Source organism: Ixodes scapularis, unplaced genomic scaffold (assembly GCF_016920785.2).
Source record: "Ixodes scapularis isolate PalLabHiFi unplaced genomic scaffold, ASM1692078v2 PGA_scaffold2__306_contigs__length_199485367, whole genome shotgun sequence".
Lineage (NCBI taxonomy): Eukaryota > Metazoa > Arthropoda > Arachnida > Ixodida > Ixodidae > Ixodes > Ixodes scapularis.
The window spans coordinates 38,582,765-38,596,310 of NW_024609857.1; the positions used below are offsets into that span (position 1 = coordinate 38,582,765).

A 13,546-nucleotide genomic window follows, 5' to 3' on the forward strand; every position below is an offset into this window, starting at 1 on the left:
AATTTATTTATTTCATATACTCTCAGTACATAGATTAGAGAGGGGAGTGGTTGCAAACTATAGTGATGAAGTAACAAAGTGCCAGTTACATATTATTAGACAGTAAAAAGGCTCCCAGTTATACGATATTAGCTGTGGCGTTTTCCCTCTTAATAGGCCAACTTAATTATCTTGAACGCTATGCACCGCTCTAAATAAATCTTAAAACCATAAGCAAAACGCAAATATATATATATATATGTATATATATATATATATATATATATATATATATATATATATATATATATATATATATATATAGATATATATATATGCCGTATGTTGATCACAGCGCGGGGCCCGTTCGGCGGGCGCACTGCACTTGGGGTAATTCAGTATTTCGCTGGAGTTTTCAACTATAAACTTTTTGACTAGTAAAGATAAATGCCCGACTAGTTGCCGGGAAGACGTGTACTTTCGTTAGCAATAACGGATCATTATAAATATACAACTCAATTTGTCTCTTTTTCCCCCTTTTTTTTAAGGAACTTAGTATCTCAAACCCCCCTTTTCCAGTTGCACGAAGCTAATTGAAATGCGACAATGATTAAGCCTAGTCCCCTCTCGCAGAGTCTGCGGTACCGTCAGCACTTCCATTGCAATCACGAACAGAATCGCCGTCATTATCCGTTTCACGACCGGCCAAAATCATTCTGAAAAAGTCAAGACCAACTGTGATGGACGATGCAAACGCTAAAGGGAACCAAGAGAAATCGGTGCAGGTCAGCAGCAGTGATTGGCCCCAGCAAGACGAAGGTAAGGCCATTTTGAGATGGAGGTGCGACAGCTATTGGAAGTTGTGTGCGGGACATATACAGGGTGTTTTACGAACGGGTGGACGAAAGGCGAAAACTAGGCATCGCACCAAACAAAACAAAACAAAAAAAGGCTTGTGTCGTTTTGGTCGTAGGCCAAGGGCCTATTTAGGAAAGTTAATAAAGTTCAGGATAATTAAGTTGTTAATTATTTTCGCGTAATTAATTTTTTTTGCTGTTGAAATATTGAGTTTAAGTGCATGGTTTCATATGGAAACTTGCTGAGAATCCTCAAAAAACTCCAAGAAAAAAAAATTGGAGTGCGATAAAAGGCACGCGCTGCATTTTACAGATCTCTGAAAAACAGCACCGGCTTTGACGCGTTTTTAAGTTTCGATTTGCAATCGGAGCGCTTCTCGTCATCGACGGTACCGCGCCCCGTGGAGAAATAGTGCATCCAACGTCTGCTGCGCTGTCCTCGCGCACCGCAGCAGAGGGAGGTTGCATTATTTCTGTACGGGACGCGGTGCCCTCGATGCCGAGGAGCGCTCCGATTGTGAACCGAAACTTAAATTCCCGTCGAAGTTATGTGATTTTTCAGAAAGCTGTAAAATGCAGGGCACTCAAATCTTTTTATTTAGCGTTTTTCGATGATGCTCAGTAAGTTTCCCAATCATAACAGTGCCCTTAAACTCGATATGTAAAAAAATTATTACACGAAAAAATCAACAATTTAATTACTCCGAACTTTAATCATTTTTCGAAATAGGCCCCTGGCCTAGAACCAAAACTACATAAGCCTTTTATGGTGCGATGGGTAGTTTTCGCAATATCGAATTTTTCCACCTTTCGTGAAACACCCTGTATGTACGTATAAAAGTGCTAGGCCCGCGTGCACGGTCATGCAAAGCGAAGTGCAACACACTTCGTTTTACTTTAGACATTGCGCAACGAAAGCCTTCGAACAAACTCCGTGCTCGTGGCCGCCAATCTCAAAATCCTGCCCACCAAAAAAAGAAAAAATTGTGTTTTTTGTTTACAATGTGCGAAGATACGGAGGCGATAGCTGAAACACGGTCGCGCAATGCGGCTGGAATGGTGCCGTCACGTACCTGAGAACGGAGGTGCCATGCGATTAATTCCCATAGCCGTCGTGGTTGGCGTCGCGGATGCCACTGACGACTGCCACCAGTGGCACGTGAAGTAAGTGCGGTACGCGCGGTGGAAGTTTCTAAAACCATCCAACATTACGCGTAGCAACTGGAAACTACCAAAGTGGGTTTTCGCATAACTCGAGCAATGTTTGAAAGCAAGTCCTTCCTTCAGACGACACGGTGATTCTCCCTTCGTCCCGCAATTCTTGGGGAACGCCAGTGCTGCCCTCTTCGCCCTCTTTGAGCGGCACGGCCGGCAGGAAGTCCCGACTTCCCTCTCCTCGCGCCAAGAAGGGAGAGAAAAAAGGTTTTTATCATTCTTCGCGTGCGCGGCGGCGACAGCGAGGACGAAATCTTTTCAGAGTGTCGTCCATAACGCTATCGCTTTAAAACTCTTGAGATGGATGTCCAGTTAGTTAACGGAGGTGACCACCTTTCAGATCTCGTAACTCCGTCTTTGCTGTTTTCCAGGAACTCAGACTGATCAGAGTGGTCCGTGTGAGTGCAGTCAAGAAGTACAACAGAAGGATTCGTCCGTAACTGAAGATCAGGACAAGATGGCGATCGTCGGGGCATCGACCGCCATGAAGCTAAGAGCTCGTACCAGGAGGGACGGGGACAACGAAGACAAGTCTGAGAAGTCAGTAGTTCTGGAATCTATTGATTTTGACTGGGACTAGCTGGTGTGTTCTCGATCTGCCGCGTGGACCGATTGGATAAAACTCCAAATAAAAAAGGACCGCAAAGAAAGTAACATTCCCAAAATGGGAAGATGTACATAACATTAACAGCGCGGCGCTTTTGTGTGTCTATGCGAGAGTGAAGAAAGTCACCCCCTTTGAAAGCCGCAAATAGAAATGCCTAATCCATATGGAAAGATGCCTGGGTGAACGGATATATCGCCATGAAACATGAAAGGCAAAAGCAGGCACTAGCATGTTTGTCTTCGGAAAACAAAAATGAAAGACGTTTGCAACTCCCTGTAGCGTCGAATTAGAGCGCAGCTCTTGAGGGGGAGGAGGGAAGGGTACGGAGAGGAGGGTATGCTTATCCTCCTGATCCGTATGCCCTGTCCTCCTCCCCTCCTACTCTGTTCCTCCTGCTCCCCTCCTTTCCTGCTCCTCCTCCTCCTCTCTTGAAGTATTTTGATTTTGCGATATACCGTGCCAAGCAATCTGAGGAATATATATATATATATATATATATATATATATATATATATATATATATATATATATTGTGGTATTCTCGCCAACCGCTTCTGGAAGCTCCACTTTGTCTAAGTTCTGCCGGTGCCAGGACACAGGTCAGCAGGAGCAATGCGGGAGCACGAGACAGCGTTAGAGTCAACACTTTGAGAAAGCACGTGATACTCTCGATGTCATCCTACTTGCTTTCGGCTCTGTCGAAGACTGCTCGGCGTTTTTGATTTCCTCAGCATTAGTCTTGAGCGTGCTCCCCCGACATGACACAGCAGAACAGCAAGTGCACATTCCTCGAGGTCAATGGGATGTCTTCCTGTATGACTGCTATGAAGTTCTTTGTCTTGCGCGAAATATTTGGTGAGTGCTGTAGGCGAGAGGTATAGAGCTACCACGAGCAAGCCGCTGTCGACCTTGGGGGCACACAATTTACCAACTTTGTCTGACGTGCCACAGAGATCGATGGGTACAGCACAGATACATATTCATGTAGATGGCCACTTGGATAACGAGCACACCACGTTTTCATATGTGCCATGCAACGTGTTGTGAAATGAATATATAAACTTTAATTTGGTTAGCGTGTCATCACTCAAGTATACAGCAAAATATTGTTTTTCTATGTCCAATTTGCAGCAAGCACAAACAATCGACTAACCTTTGAAGAGTAAGCAAACTATGCCTCAAAATTTGCCTGGGATAATTTTGTTCGGGTTTGCACTTGGGAACTTTTTGTCCGAGGCCGTTTTGACCGGGACCATCTTGTCCGGGGCCATTTAGTCCGGGTCCATCTTGACCGGATCCCACGCGGTGGAGGTAGGCCTCGTCGAGGTGAATTCAGCACGGTAGTGAACTTGGTTTTAACATTTTGACAAGGGCAGAAAGGAAGATACACAGCACAAGCACTTGTCTTTCTGTCCTTGTCTTCCGGCGCTTTTGCCAAAAGAACGATGTACCAACTACCCCCCAACTCTCATTGATGCGGTTTCAACGTTCACGGGAAAGCAACTGTTTGCATTGCCGTTTAATTACCTGAGGTTGTAGAACGAGTTTCGACTTATAAAGGTGTTCATCATATCAAAGTCATGTAGGATGTAGCGTTTCTGTTTCGAATATACTTACAAAAAAATAAAAATCACTGAACCTGCAGAAAAAAATAGCACACAACACAGACGTGACACAGAATTTTGAAGAAAGGTACGAACATATTTATTGCCTTGATCGATGGTCATCGATCAAGTGCAAGTGGTCACCGACAACACTTGCAGCGTACGAGTCCGCTTTGCAGGATCCCGCACATTGCCGATGTTGGTCAAGTCGTTGTCGAACCACAGCCGATTACACTCCCTACAACCACACCCAAACTGTCTGTCCAGAAAGTTTCTTTTCAATTTAGAGTATACAGTTGTCCAATTCAGCAGCATGGTACCTGCGTCTTTGTGATGCATTCTCCGCCCCGCGACGGTCGTCGTCCTGTCTGGTTCGCCGCATGCGCTTAGCGTTTTGTACATGATCTTCATCGGTGGTGTTTGACGCCCGCCGTCGCCACTGACATTTTTGTGTCTGTTCCCGCCGTTGCTCTTCGTAGGCGCGTTGCTCTTCGCAACTCCAGCGCGCCGCTCGCCCTCCCGCGGACGAGCGGAGAACTAGAGGAACGGGGACGGCAGCGGAGGCGGCGGCGCGGAAAAGGGCTGTCGGCCTTGATGCGTGAAGCCGTTTTAACGAAAAAAGTAAGCGCGTTAAAATAGGTGATGTTTAATTTCATTAGAGACTTTTCATATATCGCATATGCTTCGGATTTCTGGTCTTGCGCATGATCGCCAGCTCAATCTGTGCTCAACGTGACGGCAAACGCTCCCGCTAATAATGAGAGCTCTAGCGTACGATCTACGAAAAGTCTATTCGTTGCCCTAAGTAGGAGGAAACTGGTCGCGCAACGATATGTAGAGCAATAGACGTCGGGACTCGGTTCGCGTTTTAAAGCCGTATAGGAACATGACCATTTATTCCAAGCACTTTTAAAAGATAGAATACACGCACTTGCTTTCAGGTAATTACAAAGTAAATAACGAAACGTCCGAAGCATTTTAAGCGTGTCTGTGTCAGCCAGCTGTTCGTGACGAGAGCTTAGAACGGGCAGTTGTGGCGAGAGGGGCCGCAACGTTGCAAATAACACAATAAAAAAGTATGGTATATTAAAATATGCATTTTTGGTAGAGCAATAAACCAAACCCTTAAACACGCCGATTACGGTAATAGGCAGCTTTAGCATTGCATTACCGCAGGCTGCCGTTGGCTACCGTGAGCACGGCAACGGTCCTGGCTCGCGCTGACAATTGAGCTTCAACGGCGCAGCGCGAGCCTCCGGTTGTAATGCTACACCGCACGGTAGCCCGCGGTAACAAACTTTCAATCAATAACCCTAGAGCAGTTTGACCACGTGTGGCAATGCGCTAAAACCGAGACGGTGAGCAGCGAGTTGCGAGCCTGTGACACGAAGACATCAATACTGTGAACGCTGTTCTTCCGAAGCTTGACGGTCACCGTGCGCGGCTCACTTTTTTTAACACTAATGGCCAGGCAAAGCGCAAACACGATACCTTCATCACCCTCAAAAATGTTCTGCCACAAAGAGTGACGTGGCCGGTGCGTAAAACGCGCTCGCCCATCGCAAAGCTTCGCAAGTCGAGTTTTCTGCCACTTTTAAATATCAGCATGCTCATTTTGCTAACGCGCATCAACATCTCAGCGTCACCTGTAATATGATCCTGCCCTAACCACTTCGCGTTTGCAGGCCAATAAATCATTTTTAGCGCACTGACCAGTGTCAGGGAACAGGCGCACGGGAAACCCTGGAGAATCTATCCCCGTCTCTTCCGCCATCTTGGAACTACCGCCCCGCCACCTCTAGGGCGTTGGAGTTGCGATACGCGGCCTCCCTATTACAAGAAAAGTGAAATTGAAAATGGAGAACGGCAACTTGTCTTTCTGGTTTGTTATACACATTCGCATGGACAACTATCGCCGCCCCGAGGAGCCGGAAAAAGTAGGCACGCCCGACGGGACCGCCGGCCGGCGGAAAGTAGACACGCGCGACGGGACCGCCACTCCGGGAGAGCGGAAGGAAACTAGGCACGCAAGCGCTTGGAGCGACAACAAAGAGAGGGCGGTGCGAGTTTTTGTTGACGCACATGAAAAATCCACGGAACCCTAAACATAAAAAACTTCGCTGCAAAAAAAAAAAAAAAAAAAGTCTTCCTTAGACAGCAGTTATTTCGCCGAGATAAGAACCCGCCGAACGGTGACGCAAGCCGGTCCAAGCGTTGATGAAAATGGGAAATAGTTCTTTATTTGCAAACACTTGGAACTGCATCTCACTTCAAAGGACACTGGACTCCCAAAAATGCCCCCCACCCAAAAAAAAAAAAAAAATCAATGAAAAAAGTCGGTTTAGTCTTGTCCGTCTTCGTCTTTATGTCCTTCCCTTATATTTTACCCCTACCAGCACGCTCTTTATTCCAAGCAAGTTTGAGTTGCTTGTAGTTGTGTACTTATCTTTCTCCCGCAGTTCCTCTACGTATTTTTTTTACTCATGTCTTTGAATGTTTTGTGTACAGACGGAACTAAAAGCATGCCGAATATGACACTACAGCTAAAATAAGTCAGGGCCCCCCAGGACCTTGTTTTCCTTTTCCTACTCTAACAAACAGCTTCATCAAACTTGGAATTACTACGGCGGGATGAGCCAACACCGAATAGAAGACGGTGAGAAAAGAGAGGGAGAGAGCAAAAAGGGCGATATGAGGAGCGGTCGCGCGGCTTTGTGAACGTGCGCTGTACGTGTCCGCGAAAAAGGACGATTCATCGACCGCCACCTAGTCAAGCCTTTTATTAATGCGAAAGCATCAACTGTCCCATGGAGCGAAGCCGGCGTTGTCTGTAGACGCGAAACGAGCAAGAAATTCCCATTGGCGGCGCCGCGTCACGTGGCTCCATAGCAACGGTGTCGTCGTTGCTAAGGGGCCAGCCGAACTGCCGGCGACACAGCGGGAAGGGGGGGGGGGGGGGGGGGGGCGTCCCCCCCTCACATCAAGCACGCGCCGCTTAATCGTATGCTCAAGGACGACGCCGTCCTTGAGGTCGTCTTAGGCCTCATCCTCTAGGTGTCGTTCTCGACGCCGTCCTAGAATTCGTCCTAGAAGTCGTACTTGGCGTCGATCTCTAGGACGTCGTCTTAAACTTGATACGTGTAGAAACATTACCCTAAAAACTTTCAACCGCGGAACTATGAAGGCCCGTTCACACTCTTGCAACAGAGAAAGACCAGACCGGTTTTTAAGCCTCTTGTGATCTCTTACGACCAGCTCCGCTGCGACGCATCCGGTCCTAAAACGTCGGAAGGGGCTTAAAAACCGGTCTGGTCTCTCTCGGACCTTTCCAGCGGCAGTCTCGAACGAAGCGATTTACAGCGCGCGTCCCTGGTTTTGAGAGGGTACGTCAGTGTTGCCCGACTGCGCTGGACTGTGGGTTTTCTCGTCGATGGGCTGTGGCAGCCTGCGTAGGCACACTTCTGGACACTGGTGGAGGCTAAATCGCTGCGTTCTATTTTTTTTTTTTTTTTTTTTTTTTGTGCTCTATGGCGAATAGAATTTCTCTGGGTTTTTAAGAATGCATATTACTATTTTTGGGAACAAGAATAAAGAAATGAAAGCTGTTTTGCGAGTCCGTGCGCGACAGAACAAATGCAACTGGAATGTTTGTTTCATTTTATGTTGATCTTTTTACGGCACCATACACACAGCCGTGTCAAATTCAATCTACAATGGTCTTAACCGCCGAAAATATTTGACCACACAGGATATTCGAACTGCGTGGATATTCCCCGCCCACAACATGAAATTCAACGAGTTTCATCAATCAAACAACGTATATTGTACATACCCCACGGTGCCGCGTTATCCGAACAGGATTTGAGAAAGGTCTCAAATAACACAGCATATCCAATATACAGTGTCGACGATAGTCACTTCACGACCATCGGACGGAATCCGGCGTGTTTTAGGGTACATCTAGAAGAGAGCTGCTTTTTTGCACAGCTTCAAAGAAAATGAACGAACGTGTCTACTCCGTCCCCATACACCGGACCACCCCTATCAGCTATTTTTCGCGAAGACCCGGAACATAAGCCGGGGAGGCTTTTAGGGGCGAAGCTCCTTAGGGGCTATAGTCAGTTACAGGTTAAAGGACCCATGAAACGAATTTTGGGCTGGAGTAAATCAATTTATATTGGAATTTTACGAATAGCACATCGTTCAGTGGGCCAAAAGAACAAAGGTAGAAAGTCAGAAGCCTGACTTTCGCTACGAAAATTTGCAAAACATAGCGGACTATTTCGTACCTCCTTCCCTTCGTAAACTCTCCGCCTTTTCACTGTGATACATCCGCGGACCCCGCAGCGCGTCACCGGGCTACTAGCCACCATAACCGGGCCCCCGCAGCGCGTCACCAGGGCCCAATCGCACGTCACACGACACCGGACCTCACTTAATCCCTTTACCCCTAAGCTGACATTGCGGTGGAAGCTACGCGCTTGCCGGACCAATCAGCCGCCTCCCTTTCATCACCTCACCTCATTCTCTGCGGGTCGGTATGCGCGAGAGAGCATGATCACGTGGAAAATGTGTGGCTGGCCCAACGAGCACGTAGCTTCCACAGCACTGTCAGCTTCGGGGTGAACGGGGGTGGGGAAAGCAACTAGACGGAATTTTGAGCGACGGGCTAATCTTCTAGGGGGACAATGGCTGTGTCCGGCTACAAAAGCCAGATTCCGAGCAAGAGGGGACTCCCCCCTTTCCGACTTCTTGAACTGCTTGGTACAATGCGCGATTTATGAGTTGAGGAGGAAAGCTAAACAGAAAAAAGTTGAAAAAGCGTTTCATGACTCCTTTAAGAAGGTAGCGGCAAATGCCCCTCAAAGGGAATCAGATATCCCTCCGCCACCTTTGCATCCAATAGCGTCCCACCGTTTCCGTGACGTCGCAGACAATGCGCGAGGAGGGTCTTGCCTTTCTTTACTATATTTGCTTTATCTTTCGACTTTGACTTAGCATTGTGGAAGGCACGAGAGGGAGATTAGAGTTCTCCCCACCGACGGAAACAAATACGACTTTCGGGGATTAGCTCCCCCCCCCCCCCCCCCCCCCCCTTTTCCGATGGATACAAAGGCTGCTTTCAGGGGCTCGGTTCCCTCTCCGATGAATACAAAGGTCGCTTTCTTAAAAAGTGGGATCGGAGACAAGTGGGAATCCATTGAAGCGGAACAAGGAGTGTTTCCAGTGAACTCTTCTTTCGACTGCGGAGAGATTTGAAACGGGCGCATCACACTTGTGGGAGGAGCTTCTCCTACCTTCTTGACTTGTAACCGACTATAGCCATGTCCGTATGTCCGTCCGATGTCCGGCGTCGGGTGCTCGTGCTCACGAGCACGCGAGCACGTGCTCCCGTTCTCGTGTAGGGCAAAATAAACCGCATCTCCACGTGGTGAATGATGTTGATTAGGGCGAAGCTCTGGTGGTGCTTGTCTGCATAGACACTGAGCCGCAGCATGCCGAGCCTTTCGTTCGTTTTCATCCATGTCAGAAGAAGAATGTGTGGTATGGAACGTGGTTATATACGGATTTGAGCATTTGACCGCAGCGTGACATTGATGAAAACGAACGAAAGGCTCGGCATGCTGCGGCTCAGTGTCTACGCAGACAAGCACCACCGGAGCTTCGCCCCAATCAACATCATTCACCACGTGGAGATGCGGTTGTTTTTGGAGATTATCTCACCGGAAATAATCCTCCAAGAACGTCGAACTGCCCGCGTCGCAGGCCGCTTGACGTTCGCTCTCGTCGTTCGTTTCCTGCGAGGGCCGAGTAGGCTACGAGCCCTGGTAATCCGTGGTTCTCACAGTTAAAGATAACACACAAAGGGTAAGCATCCTAAACAGGCAAATAAAGTAAAAACTTCCAAGAGAAGCCGGCGAACTCGGAATGCACAATGCAGCTGGGGAGTCACGCTGACTGGGTTTCCACCGCTCAGGTAGGTGGCAGAACTTTCTGGTTGATAGGGGTCGCTCGGTTCGCAAAATGGCAAAATGCGAAATTTCAGAGAAAGGGTGAGGAATGGATGAGTAATGTAAGCAAGAAAGATAGAAACGTAGCTAAGAAGTTTTGGGAGCACTTGAACTCACTCGGTGAAACGATTAAGCTAGCTAGAGGTTCATACTCTCGCATCAGGGAGATCAATTAGAGGGAGATGATGCGATACGATATATAGGAGCAGTGATGGAGGAGAAATTTCGGGAACGGGTACATGTGGAAGATAGGAGAACCGAAGGAAGTAGCAGTCCAGCTTGTGACATCGCGAATTTTGGACAAAGAGAGTGGGAAAAGGCGGAACGAAGAGTCCTTATAGTGGCACATCGACAGGCACAGATGGGATCCCAATCAAGCTGGTGAAGAATTTGGGTCCTAAATCTAAGGCAAAACTAAGGGAGGTAGTGAGCACTATAATAACAAAAGGAAATATTCTAGATGAATGGAGGCTTAGTAGGATGAGTATGATATATAAGGGAAAGGGAGATATGTCTGATATTAGGAATTATCGTCCCATAACCGTGACACCAGTTATTTACAGGTTGGTAATGCAGATTGTAAAGAACAGACTGGAGGAGTGGGTAGGTTGCGAGGGCATATTGGGCGGGTTACAGAACGGGTTTCGGAAACAAAGAAGGTTGGAGGACAATATATTTTCTCTAACACAGTGTATAGAAATAGCGCAAAAACAAAACAGAGCTCTGGCTGGCATTTCTGGATATCAAGGGTGCCTATGACAATGTAAACCAAAGGAACCTGTGGGACATAGTGGAGAGCTTAAACCTAGATGAAGGACTAACAGCCCTATTAAGGAACATTTACAAAGATAATAAGGTGATTATAACATGGGAAGGAAAGGCGACGGGGAAAATAGAGATAAGACGAGGCCTTAGGCAGGGGTGCCCGTTATTGCCTTTGCTGTTTATGTTGTATCTGAGAGGACTGGAGGATAGACTAGAGAAGAGTGGGCTTGGATTCGACCTTTCGTACAGTAAGCTAGGCCGAAAAATTCAGCAATCCTTACCGGGATTGATGTATGCGGATGATATTGTACTAATGGCTAACAACAGGACAGAGTTGCAGGAATTAATGAGCATCTTTGGTAAGAAAGGAGAGGAATTAGGTTTAGAATTCAGTAGCGAAAAATCAGCAGTCATGATTTTTAACAATGATGAAGTTGGGAGGCTGAAAATACAGAATATTACAGTTGAGAGAGCTAGTAAATACAAGTATCTAGGAGTATGGATAGGTGACGGTGCAGAATATCTCAGTGAGCATGAAAAGTATATAATAGGTAAGGGCAACAGAAATGCAGCTGAAATGAAAAATAGAGCACTTTGGAATTACAACAGGTATGAGGTGGTGAGAGAGATTTGGAAAGGGTTCATGGTCCCTGGCTTGACTTTTGGAAACGCAGTGCTATGCATGAAATCCGAAGTGCATGCAAGACTAGAAATAAAACAGCGCGGAGTAGGTAGGCTGGCTTTGGGGACACATTGCAAAACGCCAAACCAGGGACTACAAGGAGACATGGGATGGGCATCTTTCGAGAGCAGGGAAGCGGTGAGCAAGATAGAATTTGAGGATCGGTTGAGGCAAATGGATGAGGACCAGGGCATGAAAGGTTTTCAGCTATTTATACATGAGGAGCATAGACACAAAGTGGAGACAGCGCACTAGGAAATTAAGAGGAAAGTTTTTAGGCTATAGTGGAGATACGGAAGAGCAGCGTCTCAGTTAAGGCTGCGGTACCACGGCGGCCATCTTGAACAAAACATTAGTTGAACCACCAGGGCGGCGTTGGCTGTCCGTATGAGCAAATGCTGCAAAACCTGCGCGCCGATTTCGAAACCCTTTTTCCCGTCGCTTGCGACCTTGAGTTTCCTTCTCCACTCTTACGCCCCTCCTTTCACGTGTTCACCCTCTGGCGCGTCGCGCCCACGTTCATTGTTGGGAGGACAATATACCGGATAATCCCCAACTTGAGGCCCCCTGCCAAAATTGTCCGGCTGCCAAGTGATTTGAGCGAGATGGGGTTTTGAAGCGGTATGGAAAAGTGGGACCGTCAATAGGGAGTTTTAGTAGACCGTGTTTCCCGCTCCGCTTGCCCTCCGCTACGAAGAAACCGCCACTGCGCCTGCGCGCCGATGGCCTTGGCTGTAGAGTTCCGGGTAGCGGAGGGGGTTAGCGGGGCGGGAAACACGGTCTACTAAAACTCGCTAATTTTGAACTATGCCTTTTCGATACTGCATAAGTTGTGTACGGGGCTGGCCAAGGCAAGGGCGCGAGGACGTAACTGTATACAATGCTTGGGTTGCAGGAGCACTCGCGCGTAGAAATGGTAGGACGCGCTTTCTGAAATCACACGCCTACATTCCGCAGCGTTGCAATCCTACGAGTAAAACAGAGTACATCTTCGGACAGTGCGTGAGTTGATGCCGGCCGTACGAAAGACACACCTCGCGCTTCCTGTCACTACTGCCTCTGCTTGCACGCGCTGCCGATTGGCGGTCCTTTCTTTATTTTGTTTCGTCGCTCTTTTGAAAATACTGAAACTAATATTTTCTCAGACCCTGCTCATCGTACCTCTGCACTACAGTTGTGTAAACACGTTGTGATGTAATTTGAGATATGGGACGGAGTGTCTACATTCTTATTTCGTGTGTAATGCCGGCATAATATTCCTTTGCTGCCAGAAGGTCAAAATAATGGTAGGGTCGGCAGCAAAAACTATTTCAATGACCGAATTATGATCAAACACCAGTAAGAACATAAAAAAGAAATCACATGGGGACAATAAAAATATTGCTACAAGAGGATGGTGCGTGGGGCACAAACAATATTCGGAGTGACGTTGAGGGAACGCGACAAGCCAGATCTTTCCTGATGGCAGCCGTAAAAGTTGATCTGGTGCCTCGTTTTGATCGGCTTTGCACGGAAACTCGTAAACTACCGACTATCTTGTCAGTGGTGAACATAGTGAGCATGAACTGGATGATTTTTTTGTTGTTGTTTTTGTTTCTGTAGTTAAATGAGAGTATGGAAATATGAGACGTCCGCTGACGCTTGCGTCGGCTAACGGAACCTCAATCGCCGATCGCGGCCGATGTCATGGGCGTATACAAATACATCAAGTAGTCTGGGCGGGAGCAGTTGAAGCGCCGCACTTTTTTGGCCGGTCAGTAGAGACTCCGCGAATTCTGACTCGAGGCTACTCTGTGCGGAGGGAGCCGCTACTGAGCGCGACCAAT

At 47.5% G+C, this 13,546-nt stretch overlaps 1 long non-coding RNA gene across 1 annotated transcript in view; it reads left to right on the forward strand.

Moving 5' to 3' along the window:
- The window catches only part of LOC115319223, a 14,046-nt gene extending 13,254 nt beyond the window's left edge, over positions 1-792 (forward strand). The window contains exon 4 of the long non-coding RNA XR_005715154.1: positions 613-792. This is a non-coding gene — a long non-coding RNA (uncharacterized LOC115319223). The remainder of the gene's footprint in view (positions 1-612) is intronic.
- Positions 793-13,546: the final 12,754 nt, after the last annotated feature.